Here is a 13,596-nt window from a genome sequence, read left to right on the forward strand (position 1 = left end):
CTCGAGGGCTGGGCAGCCAGGCGCACGCTGCCGAGAGGGGCAGCCGCCTGCTCCGGTCCCATGGTGCCTGGGTCAAGATGGAGGGAAAATGGAAAAATGCCTCTCATAAAATGGAATGATAGCTCTAATGAGCTAATCCCAGAACACTTTTCCTAGTGGAATGCTGTTTTACAGACTCGTGAAAAATCCGCCGTGCTGCAAGTGCCATCCTGTGTGGAAGAGCCCCCAGCACAGCATTTCAAACAAACTAGCAAGCAAATGCAGATCACTGCGCAACCAGTATTCGCTGGTGAACCACTTGCTTGTATTTCTATCGGACCATAGCTCCTGGAGGAAGGAGGTGACCCTTCTTACTCTGTATTTAAACAAAGCTAGAAACAATAAATGCGAAATTGCTTATAGCAGTACTGAACTACGAATATGAAAGAATAACAATGAAGGTAGGCATGAAAGCATAATGACAGTGGTCATTCCTGTGTTCATTTCATGGAACAGATTATATCATTCTCTATTTGAGCTTTTCACTTTTCATGAACACCTCTCCTGTGAGGACAGGCTGAGAGAGTTGGGGTTGTTCAGCCTGGAGAAGAGGAGGCTCCAGGGAGACCTTATTGTGGACTGCCAATACTAAAAAGGCACTTATAAGAAAGATGGGGACAGACTTTTTAGCAGGGCCTGTTGCGCTAGGACAAGGGGTAATGGTTTTAAACTAAAAGAGGGCAGATTCAGACTAGATCTAAGGAAGAAATGTTTCACACTGAGGGTGGTGAAACAGTGGCACAGGTTGCCCAGAGAGGTGGTAGATGCCCCATCCCTGGAAACATTCCAGGTCAGGTTGGATGGGGCTGTGAGCAACCTGGTCTAGTTGAAGATGTCCCTGCTCATGGCAGGGGGGTTGGACTAGATGGCCTTTAAAGGTTCCTTCCAACCCAAACCAGTCTATGAGACTATGGTTCCATGAGTGTTACTTTCAATCCAAAGATATAAGTGAAGGGAAGATTACGTAACAAAATTTATTGCATCCTAGCATAAGTTATTCTTTCAAATTAGCATGAACTTGCTAAAATGAAATGTGTAGAAGTTCCCTTAAAACAGATCTTATTTATCATTTACTCAGTGTTATATGCGAAACACGTTATTGAACTTTGCCTTTTTTTGCAATTGTGATTGATTCACATTAGTTTTCAGAATATAGTTTTCAGGATAAACTACCTACCCATCCCAGTAAATGGCAGCGATTTTGCTTCAATACTGTGTCCTCACTAGAGGTATATACTGAGTCGGTTTCAAGGAATATACCTGACATACTCTCAAGTACTATCTTGAGAAAAGGAAAAGAAAGGCAAATATTTTTAAAGTTAAATATCGTGCTGTGAATTTAAAAAAAAACCACAGAGAGGAAGAAGGAACAAAATATAGCTCACAATAACTTAGAAAATATTATTATGTTCTGCAAAAGAGTTGTTGATATAATTATTTTTAATTAAAACTTCTGAGAGAGCTAATCAGTCTATTCATAAAGAATCATTCACTAAAAGGAAACAGCTTTGACAAGTCTGAAATAAAACTTATCTAGCAATCATTAAGAGTGAATTTAGACAGTTGCAGTACCCGCTATTTTGATGAAAATGGTAATTATTGGGGGAAAAAAAGTTGTCATTTTTCCTTTATTACCATATGCAAAAATGACTTTCAGACTTCACAGACTGATAGAACGGCGTTTGCCTGAGTCACCAAACAGCCTGAAGCAATAGAGCTGAAACTTAAAAGAGCAACTTCCTTAACTACAAAGCATTGATTACAGCACTCAGGAATGAAATCGGCAGAAGGAAACTGCTGTCTGTATATGGAGAACAAAAAACAAACACCATGTTTCCTGTTAGGTATTACCTTAGTATGACAACACATAATACAGTGGTTTTAGCTATGCTTGAAGAGTACGGCAGCAACGCGGGGACACAAGCCCCCGTGGGGTGTCTGAAGTTTGCGATCAGTGCTTTACCGTTACATCGCCAGCATTTCGCGTGGCCGCACGCTGTTCTGCCGTGGATTGTTTTGATTGTTGCAGAAAAACTGAGCTTGTTACAAGGGTGGTAATCCACTTTCCTGTAAAACTCTGCTCATTCTACAATATTCTGGATGCCAGAATGCTTCGTTGTGTTCTGCACGCTCTTGGTCTTTACTTCTCAAAAGTAAAGTTGTTCTCAAAGCCCTTTTAAGACCCATCTTTTTATTAGCTCTATTTTTTCCCACTCCCACATATGAAATTTCAGATTGCACTGAGGCTAAGAAATCTGCACAAAAACTAAAGAGAGAAAGTGAAAAAGAAAGCTAATAAATAACCTCACTTGCATATACAAGAGAGGTATTTTGTTAGCCTGCTCTGAGAATAGAAATATACTGCCCAACAATGCTAACATCTTTTAAAGTACTTGAACATGAATACTTTGCATTAAAAAGTCCTAAAAGGGTTGACCAATATTGTTGCTGTCTGGAATATTAACTCTGGTTTCAGTGAAGCTAAGGAAGTTTCTAAAAACTCAGACGAAAAAGAAAACTCGTCATGAGTCCATAGTTTAAAGCATTAAATGATCCGTCAGCCTGGCATCTACTTTGGGTTCTATAACAAAACAGCTAATACAAACCTTGATTAATGCAGGTTTAAAAGTCTGTAATATAATAATACTCACCAACTGTAATTCATAAAAAACCTTCTCAAATTAACTTGATGGCATTTTAGGTGATATTATAAGTTTAGTTGATAAAAATAATAGTTTTGATGGAACAGACTTGTACGAGACATTTGATTTCATAAAAACATGCAACAGATTAACTGAATTCAAATATTTTAAATTACACATCTCAGTGTGTAATGGCAAAAGGCTAATGAACTGAACTGAAGCGTTTCTAGAGGAATGCCATACAGTTTACTACTTTTTACCTGAGACAATTTTTCTAATGATGACATGGAAAAAAACAGAAATCACGATTCAGATAACGTGACTGCGTGTGGGAAATAATGCAAAAAGCAGGTTCATAATGTAAGCAAATCTAAATCACTCACTAGCTTCATCATAAAAAATACAGACATAAGTTTAAAACCAAGAATATTAGGCATATATACAAGATGGAAACAGTAGCAGCTATGGAGAGGACTTGGAAAGGATACAGAAAAATCAGCCCAGTTTGAGCTTCCAGTGGGAAGCTACATCTAATAAAGATGATGAACTCTATAAAAAGCCAGAGGAACCCTGACAGAGTAAGGAAGTTAAGTTACCTCTGTGTTACCTTGGATCTGGTAACGGTTCTTCAAGCAGGATGAGAAGTTGTACAGAACGATAGAGAAACGCCAAAATGAATAAAGCATTGAAAAACATGCCCTCTAGTGAGGAATAAGAGGAATTTAGTTACTTTTTGTGATGCTAAATAGGCTAAAGGTGTTAAAGGACTGCAATCTAAAGAAAAAGAGAACGACATTTCAAAAGGTAATGGAGTTACAGACAAAAGCCCATGCTGGAAGCTAAACCTGCTGCCAGCCAGACTACAAATGAGGGGCCATTGTTAACAACAAAAGTAGTTGTTATCTAGGCAACATACTAAGTTTCCAAGAATTTGCTACCGTTAGAAATGTTAATCAAGATTTAATTATTATTTTTAAGACATACTCTTGTTCAAGCAAGCTGATTCAGAATAATCTTACAGAAGGTTAAATTAAATGATGAATAAATCATTAGTCACTTCATTGCTCGGAGCATGCTGCACTTTAATGTCACTAAATTTATGTGTAGATGTGCACTGCATTCTGAAATATCAGTGTTCTTTTAAAATGCTGGCAAGTTTTGAAAGAAAAAGTATCTTTGAATTCTAAAATTTTGGTTATTGTGCTTTAAGAAGAAAGAAAAACCTTCACTTCACTGTTGACAAATTAGTTACTTGCATCTTATGGATATAACCTACATCTGACTCTATACATCAGACTGACCAATTGCATGACCTTATGAGACATATCAAAATCCCTTTGACGCCAAAATCCACAAGACTTAACCATTCATATGCTTGGTAGGAGAGAGACACTGACAGAATAAAAGCCATGGCTGAACCTTTTTCATATACAGAACAAGTAACGGTATTTTTGAGTGATTGCCAACAGAGAACACAATCGTTGTTCCATGAATTCTTGTATAAACCTGGAAATTTGAACTTCTGAAAAGCCAGAAAGGTCTTCTAATCACTCAGCTAAGAATAGGTGGCAAATAAATTTATGTTATATGTAGAGCACAAAACAATAAAGTTCAAACTAAACTGATTATCCTTTCTAATATAAAGCAGCAGTATGTGCCGCATCAGTGACAGTATGATACAAATCTCCCTCTTCCAGACAATAAGATACCCTGAAGCAGCAGGGGGTCCATGGAGGAAAAGCTATTAAAAGTCCTATTTTGGCAAGCATAACTCTCTAGAGGTGACATTAGACTCGGGAATCCAAAATTCCTAAAAAAGGAAGGCAGCAACCATCTACAACAGGTATGAGCAAATCTCTTTGTAAACTAGGAGTTGGGCAGTTGCCCAAAGGGAAGAGTTGCCATGAAAGAACACAAGGACTGCTGGAAGTAGTATTAGGTAAAACATGTACCCGACAACAACAGAGAAGTGGTTTATGCACAAGGTTGGTTGGTTGCAGTAAGGAACAACATAAAGCTCTGATGGTTTTCATCTCTTGCTACTGTGACATACAATGTGAGCCCTGCAGTCCTCTGAAATAACTGCCAACAATATATATATGTGTCAAGTTTTACCAATCAAATAATTTGAAATGAATATGTTCATAATTTGCCTGAGTGACTTTTGACCTAATGAGCAGCTTTCTATTTTATCAGAAACAATTTCTCTAGCAATTAACATTCTCTGAGACCCAATATCAAGTGTCATTGTAGACTTAATCCTACAACAATAAATCCTCCACTGGGTACTTACAATCATTTGCAGATCATTTAATTATAATAATTTTGCGGTTTCTACTAAAATGTTTAAGACTCAGCTACAAGGTGTCCAAGGTTTCCAGACTATTCCTTGTCTCACAACAAATGATAAAGCAATCTGCTTTGTAATCCTACCTATGAGTTTATACCATACGTCTTAATTACCATGATGGATACTTGAAATATACATTTCAGTGAATTTTTGCAAGGCAGTAAACAACATTTGTGCCATAAAGAATGACTCTGTCTCCAGGTGCTTTGAAGGACACTAAAGCAAAAGTAGTAAAAAGTTTCAAAAGTTCTAGCAAAGTTCCATCTACCAAAGTATCCCATTTACAACAGCAATTGATACCAGATGCTTATGGCAAAACGTACAAACATATGCTTCTACAAAAAGCTTTCTCAGGCTCCAGTGGTATGCGGCTCAGGGACTTCCAGAGCCAAAGACGGTCTTTTTGTGCCTAATGTCCCTTAACATTTTTTCCTCCAAGTTTGTCCAGATGCTTTTTGAACCCACGTATGCATTTAATCCACTTCAGATTTTTTATATACCGTGGAAATAGTACTTTCTGCTAAGAAGTTTCACACTCTAAGTTAACACTGGGAAAATAAGAATCTCCCGTTCTTCTGAAAAAAAAGAAAAAAAGTCTCTTATTTTCATTTGATACATCTAATTATTATATTTGAAGATATCGTTATTCCCTAGGTCATCATCTCACTGCTAATCTTCTCTTTTCCAAACAGTTTTAGTATATTCAGTCATTTCTCACATGAATGTTATCCTATTCACCTTTAAACTCATCTTGTCCTCCTTGGAGCATTTTCCAGTTCAGCTGTATTCTTTCAGAGACAATGACAATAGGATGACACAGTTTTTCAGCCTGCCCTTGTCTTCATCACCTTAGTCAATTTAATATCATCCATAATTGTTATCACTGCTATTCACTCCTTTTTTTTTCCAGCTAGCTTATGAAGATGCTGAACAACTTAAGGTTAACTATTGAACTCCAAAATCTCTCTCTTTCCTAAATGTCCTGCCTGCTTGTCTGGGAAGTCTTTTACTTGATAGTAACAGGAATTTTTAGAATATCTCCTATAGCAAAAAATATAGGATGTTATATACTATACAAAAATATTGTGGGAAATCAGAACATTCCTACATCGTGTGTCTTAAATATGCACAGATGAACCGATATTTTTTCTATCTTAATGCAGTGTTTTGAAAAGTGGCAACAACCACAGAAAAAGACTGTTATTTACAACTCAATACAGTATCTCAGCTATGCAAGGGTCATGTAATAGGCCACATTTGGAACAAAACTCTAATTAAGTTGGCAAAGACAGCAGGAAAGTAGTGGTGCATGCTGCAACCTAATAGCTAGCAACCATTCAATAAAGCAACAAAATTAAGAGAGGTTTATATAGACAAAAATATCTAAGTAGATGAAACAGACAAACAGAAAAATAATTCCTACAGCAAGCTTTGTTCTCAAGAAACAGCCAGGAAGAGGAAAACCAGCATTTGCTTCTCCTAACCTAATAGCTCAGTCCAACAGGACCAATAGCTCAGTCACCTCTGTCTGATCAAGATGCCAAATCTGTGCTTGCTGTGGTGCCACCGGCTCAGAGCCCAACCTCTCCCCTTCAAGCAGAGAGGGGAGACCACATCGCTGCATTCATCTAGCACGTAGGACGACGTTTCGGTCTGAACTTGCATGGATCACTCAGCCTCGTCAGCCCTTAAGGCTGAGCCCTGAAACCTCTTAGTTAAGAGGCGGCTAAAAGCTGCCGAAGCGGCTGAAACTTGCACCCGGGCTGTAGCCTTGCCTGCGCGCACCAACAGCAGGGCAGAACAGGGTGCAAGGACGAGTGAACCGCAGAATCACAAACACTGTTTTCCGTGAGCCTCGCTATTCACACACCTATTTCCATAATGCTGCTTATTCCTACTTCTTTCCACAGATCTTCAGACCAAAATTATACGAAACTTAATAACAAGTTCCCCCTCCTACGGGCACTTAAAGAATGACACAGACATACTAGCTTAATTGTTTACACAACTCCAGTGGTTTAAATTAAGACCTGTTTTGAGGACTGAAAATCAAAAAGCTCTAAAATCCAACGTTTTCAGTCCAAATATTTTGCTAAAAAAGTAGTCTCCTTACTTCATTTTTTTTAAAGGAACATTACTTTTGTTTCTCTAAGTGGAGTCATAAAAAATTTAACCACAATTTGCCGAGTTGCAGGGAGGAAGGTCTGAAAGGCAAACACAAAGCAAGCAAGAGCCTCTAAATAATTTGTCTGCTTTTTCACAATTCTCGATTTTCTCTGCCTGTATAATTTTAATATAGTAGAATACCAATGCACTTATACGCTGACTCCTCTAAGCCTAAACAGTCTGTCAGAAATGAAAATATATGATATATCAGAGAGAAGAGCATCTGCTCTTAATTACTGCTAATTCCTTTTAAAAATTTTACTTCACATTTACCATTTTCAGCTTTAATGGTTCTAAACTTCTTTCTGAAAAATAGCGCTCACAATTTACAGATGTAAACATAACACGACTTGGGGGTGTTTGGAGTTTTAGGCAAAACTCAGAAAGTCAGACAGATCATGAGGCCCTGCTTTCATGCTCTGTACTCAAACTGGAAGTCAAGAGCAAGCAAGCTTTTGCCCTTCTCCTCCGCGGGAGGTTTCCGTCCTTCCCGAGCCTGCCTTAGGAGACCTGCCTTGCGGTTTGTCGGGGGTACTGCCCCAGCCAAAATCCCACCCGACACTGTTCCCGGAGAGCGACGCCGCAGGGTGTCACACGTGTCGCTCTTAGTTCAGATCCCATTTCTAGGAGCTGGTCTGTTCTGCTTCCAGCTAAAAGCTGTGCCCTGACAATTCCAAAAGGGATTTCTCGGGTAGATGAGAACCATTTCAACTGTTCTCCAGGAATGTGAAAAGTTATCACGACTTCACTCAATGCTTTCTGCTTGCACAAAAAGTGTCTACTTTTTCAGGCCTGTCCAGTCCGTATCTTCTCAGGATGAGGAGACTAAAAAGTTCCTGAGGCCATTCCTGGTCCAAATAGCCAACGCCTCGTTCAGAACAGGATTCTCTCATTCCCTCTTCAGGTACACACTAGTCCAAAATACGACTGAACGTACTCTGCATGCATCAGATCTAATAAATACTGTCCTATTCCAAACTTCCCATGCCAAAGCAAGCTTGTAAAGGACTTAGCTGAGTGGAAGTTGATCTATGCCAAGTTAATACTTTGCACCAAGCACAGTCTGGATTTAGGGCTGTGGAAACACTTCGGGGGCAGTGACAGAGAATAGCCGCTGGTCAGACGTACATTCTCTTCTCATGACAAACCCTTGCCACATTTTTATGAAATGCTGCTGTCTTGCCTGAGGGCAATGCCAGAAGCCCACAGCGCAGCACCAGCTCGGCTGGCACCGTGCCGGGGCAGACGGACCACGCGCTGGCCCACGGGGCTGTGGGAACGGCCAGCTCAGGAGCCAGCCCCGAGCTCTGGAGCGCTCCGGTGGCTGTTGGGGACAGTGAGTTCTCACTGAAGAGCAGCCTGAGCAAATTATTCTGTAGGATTTGATTGCCTGGGAAAATCCGTCCCAAGCTGGTGGATGGTCGGGCCGTCGGTCCAAAGCTGGTGGCTTCTCTCTCACCGCGCTCTCCCCGGCACGGACGCCGTTCGGAGGGAAGACGAGCCGGGCTGCGCTGCGGCCCAAGCCCAGGGCTGAAACGCAGCACAGCCATACCCCGTGACGCCAAGTGCCTTCATGTCCCGACCTTCCTTGCACGAGTCACGACGTCTGCCTTGACTGAAACACAGCTTTTATTTTACAACTGTTTCACTTTGTTAACCAAAGATTATTCCAGAAAGTGCATTAGCAGTACCAGTTAGCACAAATAGGCTGAGGCCTTCCAGCAGGGAACATAATAAAAGTAATCGGCACTCACATAGCACTTTACGTTTTCAAAGGGCAATAAATCCATTAAGTATTATTAAATGTATTTTCTGGATAGAACACAAGCAAGTGCCTCATCCGGGAGCAGGCAGGATTAGGACGGAGGTGTGGCAGGTCTCAGCATACCCTCTAGTCCTTTCAACCACAAAAATCTTTAGGGTTGAGAAGCCTCCTTGGACTGAAGTGCAAGCTCTGTTTCTTGCAGATCAGTAAAAAGGTAAAAAATCAGAAGCAACTGAACTTTGCTCAAAGAGAAAAAGGCCAGAAAGCCTTACCAAGTTAGAGTTGGGGGGGAAATCGTTCAGAGTGCAAGCGGAAAACCTGGATGCAGGGAACTAAACAAGCTTTAATTCTTAACTGGTTTTAAAACAGTCACTAATCTAGGCAAGGTAACTGCCTATATAAAAAAATGCTTTCTTCCCCCTCTAAACAAGCAGTTTTGACAGTTATTGAAATGACAACAAATCTTAGTAGTAATAATAATTATAACAACTACTGTATAAGAAGCGAAGGCTGCCTGCCAGTTTGCTAGTGAAAGTTTATCATACTGTTTTTATAAAGCAAGATGCATAATTATTTTTCTGTACAGAAAAAACAAGTACTTCAAACGATCACCACCAAGCGATGTTCATTGTTACACCACAAATTCCTGCAGCACTATATAGCAGTTATTTTAAAGCATGTTCATTATCATTCATCCCTGGACTGTAATCCAGACGTCTGAGACTCAGGCTACACTTTGACAATAGTAAGGTGGTACTTTATGGTTCTTTTATCACTGAGAGCTGTGCTATTTCTCAAGGAGTTCCGGCTTGCAAATAAAATGTACAGGACATTGTCTGCATACTGAGAAGGGGACAACGGCAGCCGTTCCCAGGGATTTTAAGTGTAGGAACAGACCATCAGTGGCATGTCAAGGCTTTTCTTTTGAAGGGTGTCCTCTGAATCTTTCCCTGCACAGGTGAAAGGTGAGGAAGGACACTAAAATACACAGTATGAAGTAATACATCTTTTCTTCATTGTCTCTGCAATAGTTAATTACACTATGCTAAATTTATACCAGTACTCAGGCCAGTTGCAAGTAGGTTTGAGGGGTTTTTTTTTTTAATTTGCCATTTTTGTAAGAAGAGGTCACTGCTATGCAAAATGTTTTCCATCATAAGCAGATCCAGCTAAAATAATTCATTGGGCTGGTTATGCATTCTTGCCTGACTTTTACGAACTCAAAAGACACACTCATAAATACAAGCTGTCCTCTCTACCTCATTCTTCCCCCTTCCTCCCCCTCCCTGCCCCACCAGTGCTGCTGCTCTCCTGGTCTGTTCTGCCCGTGTAAGCGTTCAGGCAACTGATGAAATAACCCAGCAAGGAGGAGGAGGATGGAAGCTGAGCGACGTGCAGCGCGGGAGCACCAGCCACCTTGGATGGTTTACGCTCTGTGTAAACCTGTCCTGAGGCTTGAGGTCACGTCCAGCGTGACTTGGATTTTTTTGTATGTTCAGCTGCACCCAAGAGAGCATGAGGTTTTCAGCAGTTGCTTGACCTCCTTACTAAAGTACCAGGCTGTGCTCCAATCACAACCTAAATCAAATGTGAATAAGTGGTGGGTTTGCGGCTGTCGAGAAAAATCACTTGAGGCAAAAGGTCTCTTTAAGCAATCACTCTTTAAGCAATCACAGTTTTTAAGCAAGCGTATAGTCACTGGAGGGGGGAAAAGGAACCAGACAGAAGTAGACTCTTTCACAGCCCCTGGGAGGTTTCAAATGGTCGCTTCAATATGCAGTTATCAGGGGAGAATTTTAAAACCAAAGATCAACCTGTGAGGCTTCCCAGTTTTTTCCTCTTTTTTCCCCCATGCTTTTTCCATGCACCTACGTGCTTTTACTACATCCTTATGCTGAGCTGAGTTGGCACTCGAGCTGGCAAAGGCGCTTTGGGCGGGCAGGACTTCCACGGTAGCAGCGAGAGCCGGGGGCGGCCGGTGTCCGCACGAGGCTCTGCGGGTCCGCTCGGCGCTGGCCCGGGGGAAGAGGGCTCTGGAAAACCTCGGGGTGGGCAAGGGCAACGCAGACACGTCACAGGGTCTAATGGCCGTGTGGGCAGCAGGATAGGGGTGGCAAGTGAACAGAACTCGGTTAAAGGGAGCCTGGAGATCTACCTTCTACTCTACCACAGGCAGCTCGCTTCTACTTCTGTGCACCTCATTTCTTCCACATATGTTAGGGTATAAAAATACCTCCGTTGTTCCATTTTTTAGCTCTTATAATTAAGGGAACAAAAAGGATATATGAAAGCCCCGGAGGCGGTCATAACACAGTCAAGAACATTTTGGAAAAGAGATAATATTACCTTTGAAAGGTAACACAAACTATGATCAGCTTCCGCCACTCTTCTAATCTAACATTATTTATTTATTGAAGGAATTAAAAGTTGAAATTAGTGATTACTAACCCTGCTCTTTCTGAATGTCCCTAAAATCCTCTTTTTATCCTCTTGATTATTTCCAATAATCTTGTTTAAATCTTTAAGAATTGAAGTTTCATCATTTCAATTTATATCTCCTCCCATGTCTGGAAGCTTGAGAAATGTCACTTTCGAACTTAATACCTTTTTTGACTACAAATTACTTGCATGTGATGAAATTGGGAGGGCTGCCCTCTCCCCTTCCTCATTCATAAAATCCAGTGAATAAAGCACTCTCAGCTTTCTGCTCCACAGTCTATTCCATCCCAGGATCTACTGTACTCACCACTGAACCAATTAATATCCATTGCAGCAGCATCTGGAACTAGCAGAGAAGAGGATTATTTTGCAACCCAAGGAAAAGAGGGAAAAACTGTCAAGTCTGTAGTGAGCCTGAAGATTAAAACTGCTTCAAGACTACAAATAGAAATTGCTCAGAACATAATGTGCTGTACCCAAGAAATGAAGCATAACCTCAGAGTTCATGGTCTGGTCATTCTTTATAGTCATTAGGAAATAAAACTAGCTTGACTAAGGCACCTGCATCCATTTTATTTCTTCAGATTGTTCACTTTTAGAGAAGTCTTATTTTTGTCTATCGCACTTGTCTGTGAGTAACAGAAACTATATACGTATATGTATTGTTCCATGTTCATTACATTGGCTGGTCCTACACCAAAACAGAAACACAAGCATAAGTAAATAAGGCTCAAATGTTATTTTCCCTGCTGTTCTTTTCACCCCCTACATGACTGGTTTTGAACAGAACCCAGTCTCTGAAAAAATATCCAAGAAATTGTAATGACACATCAAAGAGAAGAAAGACAGCAAAATTAATTACAGCAATTTCCTTTAACCACTACAACAACAAGAGCATTTTAGCAGCTGTGTGGGAGTGTCATCATATGACAGAGCAAGGGAATACATTACAGGGAAAGCAAGACACTGGAATGCAGCTGGCCATTTATATTCATTTTCTTGTCCAGGGAAACCTGGTAACTTAGCAAGCAGCATGTTTCCAGAAAACATATCGTTCACTTAAGCCCCGTTTCTTGCATACTGTCCTTCAATGGATAACAAATCCAAGGCATATTTCAGCACCTGCAAAGCCTCTGGAAGCTGTTGCACGTTGCATCGACCGGGCTCAGGTGTGCACACAAAACACAGGTGTTGCGCGTGGAGAACCACCACCTTGTCCTCAAGTTCCTATACTGCCTGCTGAGACATATGCTGAAGCTAGAGCTGGTTGGAAGAACTCCCACAGAGCGTTTTACATGGGAAAGCGATGGGTTGATGAGCTTAAAACACTCTGGAGAACATGTCAGATTTCACAAAATGAAAATAAACAAACAAAACCAGGCTAGTTTCCATGGGGGAACATGGTGTCCCTCTCAGCTACCTCGTCTTAGTTTTCAGCACTCCACCAGGCACCTAGTCCTACTCAGCACTGTGAAAGGTCCCTAGACTTCTAGGAAATCTAGGACCCTTTTTTCTAAAATTGGCTCCTTTTCTTTTTAAACAGGTGACTAAATCATTCGAAATCTTAATGAAGTCTATTCTTTCATATTGAATAAAATGTTTCATTTCACCTGAAAAAGTTATTATCTAGCAAAAAGTTCCAAAAAATCTCATTTTGTATTAAATGAAAATGATTCTCTTTTATTGTTTGGAACTGCCACGAAACAAAGAAATTAATTATTCACAGGACTCTGATGGAGACATCTGGAAAAGCTTTGGAACAGTGTACAAGCTCATCCAAAGTAACTGGACCTATAAACCCTATTTGTCATCCTTTGTCAGGACTGGAAAGTTGCACGGAATCCCGTTACATTTAAAAAATCACAACAATAAGTAAATGTACTTCTAAGAAGTACAATAGCAGAAATTAAAGATTACAGAAAAATTCAGCAAGTTTGCCCTAGAATTATAAGTTCATAGTTTTTTCAAATGGGGAAAAAAATTGGTAGTTTTCGTGTCTCTCATTTACAGAGAAAATTTGTTTTATTTTGTTTTCCTTTTTTCTTTCACCTGCATACGGAATGTGAGTTTGACAAAATCCTCATGGATGAGCATAAAACCTCTAGCTTGGATCAGGAAACAGAGCCACTTCACATGGTTCAGACATAGACTAGGAGACCGTTTTATGAATAGTGTCACCATACTGACCCTCAAGG

General features: G+C 40.5%; 1 protein-coding gene across 1 annotated transcript in view; it reads right to left on the reverse strand.

Annotated features, from left to right (window-relative positions):
• ESR1 (estrogen receptor 1) overlaps window positions 1-13,596 on the reverse strand; it is a gene marked incomplete at its 3' end in the record, with an annotated part of 118,537 nt that overhangs the window by 28,809 nt on the left and 76,132 nt on the right. The window lies entirely within an intron of this gene.

The sequence above is a fragment of the Phaethon aethereus genome (genome assembly GCF_964289735.1).
Source record: "Phaethon aethereus genome assembly, chromosome: 3".
In the NCBI taxonomy this organism is placed as follows: Eukaryota; Metazoa; Chordata; class Aves; order Phaethontiformes; family Phaethontidae; genus Phaethon; species Phaethon aethereus.